Genomic DNA, 15,675 nt, shown 5'->3' on the forward strand with positions numbered 1-15,675 from the left:
ATTTAGAACAGCTATCACAGTCTGCTATCAGGATATTTATTTAGAACAGCTATCACAGTCTGCCATCAGGATATTTATTTAGAACAGCTATCACAGTCTGCTATCAGGATGTTTATTTAGAACAGCTATCACAGTCTGCTGTCAGGATATTTATTTAGAACAGCTATCACAGTCTGCTGTCAGGATATTTATTTAGAACAGCTATCACAGTCTGCTATCAGGATATTTATTTAGAACAGCTATCACAGTCTGCTATCAGGATGTTTATTTAGAACAGCTATCACAGTCTGCTGTCAGGATATTTATTTACAACAGCTATCACAGTCTGCTGTCAGGATATTTATTTAGAACAGCTATCACAGTCTGCTGTCAGAATATTTATTTAGAACAGCTATCACAGTCTGCCATCAGGATATTTATTTAGAACAGCTATCACAGTCTGCTATCAGGATATTTATTTAGAACAGCTATCACAGTCTGCTGTCAGGATATTTATTTAGAACAGCTATCACAGTCTGCTGTCAGGATATTTATTTAGAACAGCTATCCCAGTCTGCTGTCAGGATATTTATTTAGAACAGCTATCCCAGTCTGCTGTCAGGATATTTATTTAGAACAGCTATCACAGTCTGCTGTCAGGATATTTATTTAGAACAGCTATCCCAGTCTGCTGTCAGGATATTTATTTAGAACAGCTATCACAGTCTGCTGTCAGGATATTTATTTAGAACAGCTATCCCAGTTTGCTCTCAGGATATATATTTAGAACAGCTATCACAGTCTGCTGTCAGGATATTTATTTAGAACAGCTATCCCAGTCTGCTGTCAGGATATTTATTTAGAATATTTATGATTGAGCAAGTCAAAGGCACATTTCTTACCTGATGTTGAGGAATCTTTTGTTTTTGCTTCATGCATTAGGATTAGGCCTATTTTGAGTCAGGTTGACACACAACATTTTTTGGCATCTAGTTGAAGAAAATGTATTTTTCATCTAGTATGCAATTAACATTTAATTGAGTTGTAATTGAGGAGATAATATTTCATACACTTTGAATGTAAAACTTAGAGAGAAGTCATATCTAAAGAAAGGGACAGCCTGGCTTACATGAGAGAAACCACGTAGCCTATGACCTTGCTAGGTAGGCCTATAATAGTCCATGGTTAGATTTGAGGAACCTGTTTCAGTCTGTAGGTGGATGTGTTTCACTTGGTTAAAATGATCTAGATATGAAAACACTTTCTTCCATTTATTGATAGTCTTTAGAATCCATTTACACATGATAAGTCATAGCCATAAAGTCTTCATAGAGACCTATGTAGTTCACCAGTAAAATTCAAATGTTTTTTTTTATTTTCAAATGGAATTACACTTAACTTAATTCACATAAAAGAACGTGATAAAAAATATATATACCTAGTTTTTATAGCTGAAGACATAAATAGTGTTTTAGTTTCCGTTAATAAATGCACTGCAAGAGGAATCCAGGGAAGAGCTTGGGTTTTCTTGCCAGTTGGCAGAACTCAAGCAAGGACAAAGGGTGTTTTAAGGTCGATTTTCAGTAAAAGGCAGCATACTGTATATTGAATATGAGACTTAATGTGGTAATTCAGATGGGCACAACTGCCATATTTACGTTGGCTTTGGGATCTGCCATGGATTTTATAGCCCTGTTCAAAGATTTCTTTTAATTACAGAGGAAATTGTACTTTTCTTAAAAAATAAACAGACACATTGTTGCATGGTTCTAAACTGTTATTCTGAAGGACAAGAAAGAATATTAGGAACAATTACTCATGTTGCTGTATGCAACAGGTTCCATATGTTTTACTGAATGTATATTTCAATAGTATTGTAACTGAACTTTGTAATAATACTGGTGACAGTTGTATTATTAGTGTGCTTTTGGAGTTGCCTTATATGAATTGTAGCAGTTCAAACTAAATAATACCTTTGCCAGTTAATTTTTTTATAAGAATTTATTGATGTCTCAGATTAGATTAATACATTATATTTTTACTGAAATATACAGTATATAATTATGATTTGTTAAAATGAGCCTATGCACCTATGGTTTATTCATTGAGATTATCCAAATGAAATATTTAAGATGCTAAACCAATTTTGACGTGAAAAGTAATAAAGTTGAGTAATTATGTAGGATTTGTAGTTTTAACTCCTAGTTTATGCAGCCAGCTGGTTTGTTGAATTGCTCATATGCACATCTTTAAAAGTTTTGAACAATGGTGAATTCAGACTTGTTTTATGGTAGTAGAATATCAGTGCTCTTTGTATTATTTAGATTCACGTTAAGAAAGCGAAACAGTTCCTTTTAAAACAGCAGCGATCGGCTCCTTTCATTGAGTTGGAATGCACAAGCAATTCATAAATTCCTGTGTATTTTAATTTGTAAACACCTGAAACTTCTGAATTCTGACCACTAGTAGCCCCGTTCTAAATGAGGGAAGAAATGTTTGTTTACAAAAACGCACTCCACTATAGTTTTCTAAAGTTGGAGTTGAGGCACTTTGCCATGCTAATTTCTGAGCCGTGAGCCTCCACCTGAGAGGAGGAAAGGTGCTCTTGTGCCCAGCTCAAGTTGCACCTTTTCCTGGTGTTGATTTTGACAGGGTCTGATAGCTGGAGTGAGCCAGGCTGAGCTCCACAGTGTGCTGCTGCACTGTACTGTAGCTGTCGCAGGCCAACAGGAGGTGAAGGGCCGGACCAGGCTTGCATGAGGCCTCTGGTCTGCTGGCTGTCTGAGGCAGGGAGAGAGAGGGGAGGCTGGGAGAGAGCGAGGGAGGGAGGCAGGGAGAGAGAGGGGAGGCTGGGAGAGAGCGAGGGAGGGAGGCAGGGAAAGAGAGGGGAGGCTGGGAGAGAGCGAGGGAGGGAGGCAGGGAGAGAGAGGGGAGGCTGGGAGAGAGAGGGGAGGCTGGGAGAGAGCGAGGGAGGGAGGCTGGGAGAGAGAGGGGAGGCTGGGAGAGAGCGAGGGAGGGAGGCAGGGCGAGAGAGGGGAGGCTGGGAGAGAGCGAAGGAGGGAGGCAGGGAGAGAGAGGGGAGGCTGGGAGAGAGCAAGGGAGGGAGGCAGGGAGAGAGAGGGGAGGCAGGGAGAGAGAGGGGAGGCTGGGAGAGAGCGAGGGAGGGAGGCAGGGCGAGCCAGACAACGTTGCTGCGGCTCTGGCTCTGCTGGCAACCTGAAGGGTTGTGGCACTGCTAACGCACAACACAAGTTATTACACATTATTCCTTTTTTGCTTCTTCTCCTCTCTGTAGCTGTGAAATGCAGATCACAAGATTCAAATGTTCTACTAACTTTTCCAAGAAGAATATTTTTTTCTTTACTTCAGAGTTTCATTTCCTTGAATTCATAAGCGATTCTTAATCATAAACGATTCTTGAGTTTTTGCTGACCCCTAAACCACTGTTTAGCAAATTATTTTCAGCAGGTTTCCCTGCTTGTGGCAGTGGGTTTTAAGGGGCATAACCCCAAGTTAGCATCAGTATGGTCAATAAATCTTGTCATGACTAAGTGCATGCCCTCAGCTACAAAGTGACAGTCACATCAGGGTATTCCTACAGCTGCATACAAAAACAGATATAGAGTCAAATATATATTTTGAGAGGGAGTAGAGCAAAACATGAGTAGGCAGGGGTTTAATGCTTGGTAAAAATATATGTGGAATTCATGGATGACAATTTTTCTGTTATTTTTGACAAATGTAGATATAGAAATGTATTATGCTGAATCACATGATCATGAATAACATTAAATTATGACCCACCATTTGTTTTTTGAAGGCAAACATTTTCAAGATAGAGTACTTTGAAGCATGTCAGTTTATATTATCTGTCAATCTGAGACTGCCGCTTTGTAAGCCTGAGCAGACACAGTTTGGGGCATGTTTGCCAACACACTCTGATGTCTGCTGGAGATCTCAAATCCCACTGTGCTGTAAGTGTGCTCTCCTGCCCCCATTTGTCATTGATTCATTCCATTAGAGCTGCAATTAGTGCCCACGAGAGAGCCCAGCGTCGGGCCAATCCAAGCCTGAGCTGGCCGCTACACATTCAAACCATTTCACCATGTTAAAATCACCCAGAATTCACTCACTAATGGATGTGAAATCTAAATCTCATGATTGTTCTCTTACTCAACACAGACCTTTCTTTTTGTCCCTGCTGTACTTGTCGTTTGCAAAGTTGTTTCCATTCATCCGTCCTGCATAATAGTTTTGCTTTTGTGCGATCAGTGCCTGCGTTGCATAAGCATGTTATAAAAGTTTAGGTTTCCTCCCCAGTAGTTTTTAAGCCCAGTCTCAAGAATAACTGTTTTTGTGTGTAACAGTTGTTCTGGGCCTAGCAGACAGAGCAGGCCCTTCTTTAGCTAATGCTGAAATGCTCTCCATGGTTGGACACATTGTGTTTTGAGTGGCGCTTGCTGCTCTCTCAAACCGAACAGTTTCCAACAGAACCCCTGCTGGGTAGTGACTGGTCCTCTCTGAAGCAACCATTGCTAGAGTGGGGGTGGGGAGAGTTCTTTTGGAGCAGAAATTCTTGCCCCACTTTTTCTCTGTGTCCTGAGGGGCAGTCCCTGACATGCTGTTCCTCTGCACGGCTCATCAGATGCACTGTATCTGATGATGGTCGCTGTCTGCCTGCGTGTGCCAATCAACATGCTAATTAAGTTTATTTTGATTATTGGCTTCTCTGGAGTGTTGGGTGGGGGGGGGGTCTTCTACTTTTTAAAAGTCTTTATTTATTAATGTCAAGAAGTGGAAAAATGGGACGGATCTTAAGTGGAGCAACTGCCTTCATGTGTTGATCCCGGTGACTGCCTGATTGTCACTAGGGAAAGTGGGAGGGGGGACCCTAAAAAGTGCCTGCAGTTATAAAACCTCGGGACTCTTGGCATAGAGGCTGGGACTCCATGTGTCCGTCGCTGCAGATGTCTGTGGAAGGTTGGCTGCATTTCATATCACACCCAGGTTCCTCGGCAGGGAGCATGGTGAGGAACATTTTTTAATATTTACAGTGTGATGCCTTGTTTAAATTCCATCTGAATATGCAACCTCCTCTCACCGGCAGCCAGGGGAGATTAGAAACTGAGGAAGCTTTCTGGGCTTTTCACTTGTCACATTGGCCAGACCAGGGTGTTGCTAGCTCTCTGTGACAGTTTAGCCAGGTTGGAAATGTCTCTCTTGTGGAATGATGCTTATAGTGGATGCCTTGGCCTGCAAACCCTGGCCCAGACCTGGCCTATGGGAGCCAGTTAGAACAACTACATCTAGTCTCTGAAGTGCTATTAGATAGAAGGAATTACAAACACAAACAAACAGGCTACACTTCAGCTCACAGCTCTGTGTTCCCTATTCGTATTCAGTTGTTTGTATTTGTTTGTATTTGTCTGAAAGATATATAATATCTATTATCGTGTTCCCACATGGGCAAAGCTCTGGAAATGGAGAGACATGGTCTTTACTGTGTTTACTGTCTGTGTATGTGTTTTGGAAGTGGATAAAAGCTTGTGAAGGCAGGCAGTTTGTTTCAGAGTTACGGGGTTTGAGGCTCAGTATTAGGTCGATGTGAGATGAACCTTCGTTCTTGGCAACACAGAGTGCTGCTGGAGACGCTTTTTGAGATGTTCCAACTGGAGGGATATCAAAAATATACTGCTGCCGTGGCACAGCACTGGGTTTTTAAAAATATCTGCGAATCTAACCTTGGTCCGCTGCTGGTGCCAATGTAGCCTTGTTATGTTGCCTTGTTATGTTGCCTTGTTATGTTGCCTTGTTATGTAGGCTTTTTATGCACCTGACTGAATTCCTGATTTTTTAACCATTCAATTACGCTTTCTAACGTCCACCAAACCTTATCCTTAAATGTACCATAGAGCTCGTAAAATGGGAAATATTTTCTGAAGGATTTTGCTCATCTCATCATAGCTTCAGGTTGTCTTTGTGTGAGGCTGTACGCCACGTAGTGTATATTGATCCGACAGTGATATGAATTGTTTATCAGGAATACTCTGGCACATGACAAGTTCTTATTTTGAAGGCTCAACACATAGGGATAGAAAGGGCATTCAGGATCTTGGCTCTGTTTGCCTTTGATAATTGTGTGTGTGTGTGTGTGTGTGTGTGTGTGTGTGTGTGTGTGTGTGTGTGTGTGTGTGTGTGTGTGTGTGTGTGTGTGTGTGTGTGTGTGTGTGTGTGTGTGTGTGTGTGTGTGTGTGTGTGTGTGTGTGTGTGGCAGAGGTGCTGGTGCGGGGTGGCAGGGCGATCATGACCACTTTAACACCACTTCTCCTGTGTACTGTAAAAGAACGGCATACATGTAGCAGTGTGTGGAGATGGTTCTGTTGTTTAAGGCTGTAGAGAGGAACGGTAAGCGAGGAGATAATGTTGTGTTCTGTGATTGGGACCCATTCATGCACAACTGCCGCTGAGGGAGAGCAAACATTCGCACTGCTCACTGCTCTGCTGCAGGTGCTCTCAGGAGGTCAATCATGCATATTTTGTATGGCTTGAGTTTTTTTCCCTCCTGGAGCTGAAATTCAAAATATTTTGGCTCAGTGTGAGACAGCCGCATGTGACTTGTCCACCACTTTGTTTATATCCTTAATATTAATACGGGTACTATATTACCACCTCAAATTAAGATTTAATTAATGCAACACAGTTTATTGGCATATTTCAAAATGCATGTCTCTAAGAACATACTCAATTGAAACATTAGTGATGCTTGTCACAGTGGAAAACAGGCTTGTTCTTTGTCCCTCCGTCTCTCCTAGCTGGGTTCAGCTCTAATGCAGACAGTAGAACAGCCTCTCTTCAAGCCTGATCCATAGCCCATCATGTCATCTCATCCAGGTCATGGACACTGCAGGTACTGTACTGCTGCAGCAGGAGCCCAGTGGGCTCTGTGGGTTTCTCCCAGTCCACCAGCAGACCTACAGTACAGTACTGGTGGGATGTGTGTTGTACTGTATGGTGGTGCCCTCTGCAGCAGGCTCTCTTGTGTCTATTATGTTCCTGTTGGACAAGTGACAAGGAACTATCCTGCCCTCTATTGAGATGCCCAGTTCTGATATTCCATCCTCGTTGCAGGTCATTTGTGATTTCATTACAGTAGGGGGAAGAGTTGGAGCCCAGTGCACCGAGGTACAGTTTCACACTGCTTAATAGTCGGCCTGTAATAACCAGAACAAAAATCATTCCTATGTTTCTTTAGCAGAATCAGAAGCATAAAACATTTACCGTAAAGGAAACTGACACTGTTCTGCAGGTTCAAAACCACACGCATTGTTCATTGTTACTTTGACCTAACGGTGGAATTTAGAAAGGAATGACAGATCCCTTCTGTTGAATGATTTGGTTTAGCAGGAACCTGAAATGCTTAGAAACTGCTCCGTGCCTGTGGTTGGTTTTACTCCCATGTTTTAGTTTCACTCAGTCAAAACAGGGTTTCCTAGTCACACAGGCTTGACTTAATTGCATAAGAAAAATAATAACTCACAAAGACCTATTCAGCAGCAATAACTTCACTGTGGCAGTGAATGCAGACAATGTGCGAGTATTTAGGCACATCATATATCACTGTCAAAGCAGAGGCTGCTCAGTGTAGAGATTTGCAGGAAGTACGGAGATAGAGACAGTCCCGTGGGACTCCTGCTAGCTGGCTGCTGCCGGGCTGCTGGAACTCAACCCTCCTTGGCTCACATACGCCACACGGCACTGGTCCCAGACATGAGTTGAATTCATTTAGGAAGCTCCTCTCCAAAATTAGGGCAAACCAAAGTGAATTCTTGAGGGAATTGTATGATATTGATGTTTCAGAAGATCTGATGATGGTGGTGATGATCAGAATTTTTGATGAAAGGATATTTTTTAAGTGCATGTCAACGTTTCCATGACAGTTGACCTAATGAGGAAATCTACAACACAGTCATGTTTGTCATTGTCCCCCTGTAGAGGGATTTCTTTGTGTGGGAAATAAGTTCACCCTTTCATCCGGTGTGCCATGCTAATAGTGGGGGGAACAGGAGGGTGGGTGGGGGGTGTACTCTCAAGGGCGGTGACCTAGGATACCTGTGAGGACAGTGCTTGGGCCTGGGCTGGCAAGAGGTTGGGATATGATTGGGGGCTTTACCCTGTGCCTGAATGGATCTCTACTTGCAAAGCTGCTGGGGGATAAACCATGTTCAGCAAGTTTTGTGTTCTCCCTCTTTTATTGTGGACTTCATTTTTTTTGCATGAACCGTTCACTTACAACCGCTCTCCCACCAAGCAGAGCAGAGTAGAAAAACTGAGGACAGAGCACAGTGCATCTATTCATGCTGGGTCTCTTTATTGAAAGGGTTTATGAGCATCCTGCTCACTCTCTTTTCTCTTCACTTTAGATGACACTGTGAGTGTGTTCCTCGTCTTCCCGGCGCTCTCACACTGTGCAACATATATCGACGGGCTTAAGAGTTGTCAGAAATTACATCCGAGGGAGGAGGGCCCGATAAAATCCGCGATGCGGAGAACGCGGACGGAATCACGGGAATACCGACTTTAAAACGGAGTTCAAAAATATTAAAACATGTATTGAACCAAGTTGGAAATCTACTAAATGCATTAATTCAGTAATTTGCAACAGATTATCATAAGACATGAACAAAATTCATCAGTGATTCTTATTTTCCTTCAGCTTTCTACAGCGGCAGTGTGGGAATGCCTCTGTCTGTGTGTGCATGTTTGTCTACCACTTTGTGTAGCCGTTAGCAATCATGCTAATAATGTTAACTGTCTTCTGGTACGCACTGAATTATAGGGTATCTACACCCAATGATACAAATTTCTTAGATTTTTCCCAGACCTCAAAAGTGGTCTCCTGATGTGGTTTAAGCATTGTCGTGGACTTATAACACACGATGTTGTTGTCTTTTTATTAAAAACGTGTGATTTTGAGAGAGGAATCCCTGCCAAAAAAACAGGGGGAACATTTTTTATTTTGGGGAAAAAATAAAACCGATTGTATTGAGCCCTAAAGAAGGAGAGAGAGGGAGAGAGAAGCAGAAAGACTGCAGGCCCCTTCAGAGGTGTGTGTGTCACAAGCCCAGACAGGGCTCCCTGTGAATTAGGAGGCTTGGCAACGAGCTGGGAACCATGAGGACACGTCAACATTTGGCCATTCTGCTGTGACCTAATATGACTCCAGCACCGTTCGGCTGCAGAAGTAGGACAGGAATATCGCTCTCACCCAGTCTTATCTCAACAGGCAATATTGCACATGAGAATTTCCTTTTCCTTCAGCCCTGATGGTTGCCACATAACTGCACTCCGAGGCGGTGTGATGTTTATTGATAAACATTGTCAAGGTTGTTGGAAGCTGTAGAGGAGGCTGTCTAATGGAACACGTATGGAAAAAAGAATACATTCTCAATACTGTAACCTGGCTAAGTAAAGGTTGAATGTGATGACATCAATGAACCGATGGTGAAGTACAGCAAACGGTTTCATTTGAGCTGTTCTGAGAACACTCAGTCTACAGGAAATAGAATACATATTTAACGTTTCAGTGGGAAAATATTGAAACAAAGCATTTAGCTTCCTCACTTCCTCAGAGAAATGGTGTGCGTTTTTTCCCAGTCATATTTTAAGTTAGCATATTATGAAATGATGATTCTGAACATGTGTTACTGAAAGGATGCTTCTCCAACCCCCCCCCCCCCCACGACCACGCTGTTTCAATATCACTGGGAGATTCCAGTTACAAAATGATACTTGAGACTAGGGAACAAGCAGGTCAATTGAAGACTCAATAAAAGCGAACCTCATTACCAGAGTGGGATTCAGCCACAGTGAGGCTCAGTGGGTTGATCTTCAAGGAGCAGTCAGCCCACATCTCACTGAGTGGCAGCACAAGGCCTGATGGCTCCAGCACAGCTCTCAGGGCAGGGTTTTCTTCCTCAAAACACTTATGGAGGAGGAAGGGAGCTTAAAGAACAGGCTTTGTTCAAGGCTCAGAGCGGTGCCCTGTTGTGGCACGACAGGGATTAGGGAGATTAGCCCGCTAGTATGTTATGTAATTGAATGTAACTGTTAGGGAGAGAGGCGCTAGGGACATCACTGTCAGGATTTACTGCTGCTTGAGAAATCACCCAGCAACAGAGCGAGGGAGAGACACAGAGAGAGAAAGACTGAGATGGAGAGAGATGGAGAGAAAGAGACAGAGATAGGGGATTGCTGTTGGCCCGTCATGATCAGGTCACTCAGTTATTTTACCTAGAATGGCGCCGCAGATGTAAAGCTCTTCCAATTTGGGTCAGAGTTAGTTTAATCTGGAAAACTTTTAGCGGAAAGTCAACAGACATTTATCCATTGCCAAGCTGGTCCTAATTATATTTGGTTTTTAAGCTGATCCTTCTGTTGTGCCCTCTGAGATATAGAACCATGTTTATCTATTCAATCAATTTCTATGAATAGACACAAATTGTCGTTTCTTTTAATCAGCCACGTAAGCCTCCAGCATTTCTCTATTTGAATCATTCAATGACCAGTATGGAAAACAACAACGTACTTTTATGCAGTGGTGGAAAAAGTGCCCAGTTGTCATAGTTGAGTAAAAGTAAAGATATGTTAATAGAAAATGACTTAAGTGAAAGTCACCCAGTCAAATACTACTTGAGTAAAAATCTAAAAGTACTTGGTTTTAAATATACTTAGGTATCAAAAGTAAAAGTATAAATCATTTAACATTCCTTATATTAAGCAAACCAGATGGCACCATTAAATGTTTTTGTTTTTCAAGAATAGCCAGGGGCACACTGCAACAGTCAGACATCATTTACAAAAGAGGCATTCGTGTTTAGTGAGTCTGCCAGATCAGAGGCAGTAGGGATGACCAGGGATGTTCTCTTGATAAGTGTGTGAATTGGATCATTTTCCTGTCCTGTTAAGCATTCAAAATGTAACGAGTACTTTTGGATGTCAGGGAAAATAGTAAAGTAATGTACAGATACCCCAAAAAACGACATAAGTAGTACTTAAACTATTTTTACCTAAGTACTTTAAACCACTGCTTTTATGTGCTTTAATCAACTAGAAAAGCACAGTAATACTATTGCAATTCTCTATTTCCCTCTATTTATGTAATGCCTTGAGGCTTTTGGCCAGAACATCCTGGCTGTTAAGAGGGACAAAGAGGTCAGGGCAACTTAGGACAACTGTATTTATGATCATAGGAAATCTAACTGGTTGTTCAAGACATCGATCCACGTATGCAAGTTCTCATATGTTTACTGAATATTACAGCACCTTAACAGAGTTGCTACAGACATACTTTTAAAGAGGCTAAACATTTTGTGAACGGTTGTGCTTCTGGCACCAAACAGCTTATCCGTCCATGACATTTTTCTCATTAGAGATGTTAGTAGAGTAAAATATGTTTGTATGTGTCCCGTGTGGCTCAGTTGGTAGAGCATGGCGCTTGTGATGCCAGGGTTGTGGGTGCGATTCCCATTGGGGACCAGTATGAAAAAAGTATGAACATGTATGAAGTCACTGCTGCAAGTTGCTCTGGTTAAGAGCGTCTGCTAAATGACTCAAATGTTAAACACCTTATACCTGCCCCTCAACCAGATTGACAGCGCAGAGGCTGCAAGTGTTGCTAGCACTCATGGAAGAGAACTACGTTCTCTTGACGGCAACTCATTTTGTTAGAGCTTCAATAAAACTCTCACAGTTGCTTTTAAAAACCATATGACTTAACCCATCTTGATAAAGAAAGCTTCAGACTGGGACGGATAACTGTCAGCCAGTCTTGAAATTCACTTCTGACTTTAAATTATTGAAAGGCTCCATAGCCTCCTCTTTTTGACTGATCAATTATTCATCCCATTTGAAATTAGATTTAATTTGATTTGGGTCTCTCGCTCTCTCTCGGATCTGCGGTTCCCCTGACATAGAGGAGTGGCAAAAAAGACATAGAGAGAGAAGGAAGACCTAGTTATTTTTCCCTGGATTCTCCAGGATTAGAACTGTGCTGTCACAGTAGAGAGCTGAACCCAAATTCAATTAATGTGATTAAAGAGGTGGAGAGGACAGGGGTGGAGAGGAGACGGACCAGTCAACCGCAGGCCAGGAAGGCTACTGAAACCCCCTAGCTCCTCAGGCATAATCAGCCTCGGTCCCTTTTTCCCCCCTCATTCTAATCATAAATCACCTTACATAGTATCAAATATGATTTCTTTATGACACTACAATAAATGAACATCTTCTGTAGAAACTGGAAGACCTGTCACCTGTGCGTCTGTGGTCTGCACTTCACCACAGTCAGTTTATTTCCCTGTCTTGTGTGGGTTATTCTCCGTCGAGCTGGGAGGAGGACCGTTCTGGGCTTAGTGTTGTCTGAGCCTGCATTGGCACGCTCATTACACAGGCGGGTTTTAAATAGCTGTTGTCTGCTTTCCCAAATAGTTTTGTTGTGTTTAGCAGCGTTATAAACATCCATTATTAATCCAGCTGTGAGTAGTTTATCACAGGGTTCCCTGTGGTGCGCTTTATGCCATTTCGCAGATGCCTCTCCAAGACTCCATGTTCTACTTTTCATGCACAGTGTACCGTAATTGGGACATCAATATGTTAGTATGTATAGTCATGTTCCGTTGTATTTGCCTGAAGTCTAGGGGGCCTGTGTTCTATCTAGTGCATACGGTACTTTCACTGTACAATGACTTAATGATTGTGTACATGGTGCGCCTTCACATGTAAAAACCTAAACATGATGACTCAGACTGTGAGTGTAGCCTAAAAAGGAATGGTCTAGTTTACAAAATGGCATTGTTTCTCTCTCACAGAGGCGGACATGCTTTGAAATGGGGCAGTTTTCAAAAGGACGTCAGAATTCCATGAAAACATTTTGTAATCTGTCTCCACTTAAGTAAAGACTATTGTAATGTAGAAACAGCTGGAATGGAAATAGTTTTCAGAGACTGTCCTTTTTATGTATGCCAGCAGCATACCACCCTGCATACCACTGCTGGCTTGCTTCTGAAACTAAGCAGGGTTGGTCCTGGTCAGTTCCTGGATGGGAGACCAGATGCTGCTGGAAATGGTGTTGGAGGGCCAGTTGGAGGCACTCTTTCCTCTGGTCTACAAAAATATCCCAATACCCCAGGGCAGTGATTGGGGATACTGCCCTGTGTAGGGTGCTGTCTTTCGGATGGGATGTTAAATGGGTGTCCTGACTCCCTGAGGTCATTAAAGAGCCCATGGCACTTATCGTAAGAGTAGTGTTGTTAACCCCGGTGTCCTGCCTAAATTCCCAATCTGGCCCTCAAACCATCACGGTCACCTAATAATCCCCAGTTTACAATTGGCTCATTCATCCCCCTCCTCTCCCCTGTAACTATTCCCCAGGCTGTTGCTGCAAATGAGAATGTGTTCTCAGTCAATTTACCTGGTAAAATAACGGATAAATAAATGTATTGGAATGAGATGACAGTCAAATGATCTTACCAGATCCATGCTATCAACATGATTGAAAACTATAAGCCATATAGCTACTACAACAGGTCACACCAGTAGTCTGTGCTTAACTAAAAACTCTAGCTAATAAGAATAGTATTCTGAAGATACCAGATTAGATAAAGTTTTCAAATGAAGTAAAACAAGCAGTTTTTACACTAGGCTACACTACATGACCAAATGTGGACAACTGCTTGTCGAACATCTCGTTCCAATATCATGGACATCAATATGGAGTTGGTCCCCCCTTTTCTGCTATAAAAGCCTCCACTCCTCTGGGAAGGCTTTCCACTAGATGTTGGAACATTGCTGTGGGGACTTGCTTCCATTCAGCCACAAGAGCATTAGTGAGGTCAGGCACTGATGTTGGGCGATTAGGCCTGGCTCGCAGTCGGTGTTCCAATTTATCCCAAAGCTGTTTGATAGGATTGAGGTCAGGGCTCTGTGCAGAACAGTCAAGTTCTTCCACACCGATCTTGACAAACCATTTCTGTATGGGCCTCGCTTTGTGCACGGGGGCATTGTCATGCTGAAACAGGAAAGGACCTTCCCCAAACTGTTGCCACAAAGTTGGAAGCACATAATTGTCTAGAATCTCATTGTATGCTGTAGGGTTAAGATTTCCCTTCACTGGAACTAAGGGGCCTAGACCGAGCCATGAAAAACAGCCCCAGACCATTATTCCTCCTCCTCCACCAAACTTTACAGTTGGCACTATGCATTGGGGCAGGTAGCATTCTCCTGGTATCCGCCAAACCCAGATTCGTCCTTTGGACAGCCAGATGGTGAAGCGTGAATTATCACTCCAGAGAACGTGTTTCTACTGCTCCAGAGCCCAATGGAGGTGAGCTTTACACCACTCCAGCCGACTCTTGGCATTGCGTATGGTGATCTTAGGCTTATGTGTGGCTGTTCGGCCATGGAAACCCATTTCATGAAGCTTCCCAACAAACAGTTATTGTGCTGACGTTGCTTCCAGAGTTAGTTTGGAACTCGGTGAGTTTTGCAAACGAGGACAGACCATTTTTACACGCTACGCACTTCAGCACTCGGAGGTCCCGTTCTGTGAGCTTGTGTGGCCTACCACTTCAGCGGCTGAGCCTTTGTTGCCCCTAGATGTTTCCATTTCACAATAACAGCACTTACATTTGACTGACGCAGCTCTAGCAGAGCAAAGATGACTTGTTGGAAAGATGGCATCCTAAGACGGTGCCACGTTGAAAGTCACAGAGCTTTTCAGTAAGACCATTCGACTGCCAATGTTTGTCTACGGAGATTGCATGTCGATTTTATACACCTGTCAGTAACGGAAGTAACCTTATCCACCAATTTGAAGGGGTGGCCACATACTTTTGTGTATATATTGTATCTAAAGGTGTGTTTTTCCTGAGCACACTGTACATGTATCTGTGTGAGTACAGTATGTGTTGTATCAACCCTATCTCTGGGTCACTGGAGCTAATGGGGTCTGCTGCTGTCATGTTCACGTGTGGAGGCATGACGTGTCCACATGCCTGCAGTCACAGTGTCTGCTCTACATGGGCCCCCTCTGATAGTTATCGATGGGCCGTGGCGCATTGGAATTTTCAGTCTTGCCACCGGCTGTTATATGAAGTCGGTTACAATGGTTTTTTTAGCTAGGCCTTTTTTGTGTGTCTGTAGGTTCACTGGGTATGTGGTTTCTGATATCTACTGCAAGGGAAAGACCAGGAAAACATCTGAATCAAGTGCCAATAAAACCCATTTTATATGTGTCCAACTGTAACAAACTGGAACTATGAAGGGAAATGATCCAACAGCACCACTAGAAAGTTCTGTCATGATGTCATGCATATGGTTTTATATTATTACTGAGTGAAAAACAGCATCTGTGACTCAAGCCGCTCAATGGCTCCTTTAGGGTGCATTTGATCCCAGTAACCGGTTGGTTAGTCCGATGCGAGTTTCGATGGATGTCGTGCGACGCTTTTGGTGGCATCATCCTCTACGTCAGCAAAACAAAGCCATCCCGGTCCTCTCCAAATACTACTGCTGCACCATCGAGAGCATCCTGACCTGGTGCGGGAATGGGACCACGACCGTGAAGATGGCCCAATACATCACTTGGACTGTGTCCCCACCCATCCGGGGCATCTATTTGAAACGGTGCCTGAGGAAGGCCCG

The 15,675-nt window shown here is 43.1% G+C and overlaps 1 protein-coding gene across 6 annotated transcripts in view; it reads left to right on the plus strand.

The window, feature by feature from the left end:
- LOC110524384 (nuclear factor 1 C-type) overlaps positions 1-15,675 on the plus strand; it is a 114,436-nt gene that overhangs the window by 3,112 nt on the left and 95,649 nt on the right. The gene's annotated exons all lie outside the window — the stretch shown is intronic.

This window comes from Oncorhynchus mykiss, chromosome 5, assembly GCF_013265735.2.
Source record: "Oncorhynchus mykiss isolate Arlee chromosome 5, USDA_OmykA_1.1, whole genome shotgun sequence".
Lineage (NCBI taxonomy): Eukaryota > Metazoa > Chordata > Actinopteri > Salmoniformes > Salmonidae > Oncorhynchus > Oncorhynchus mykiss.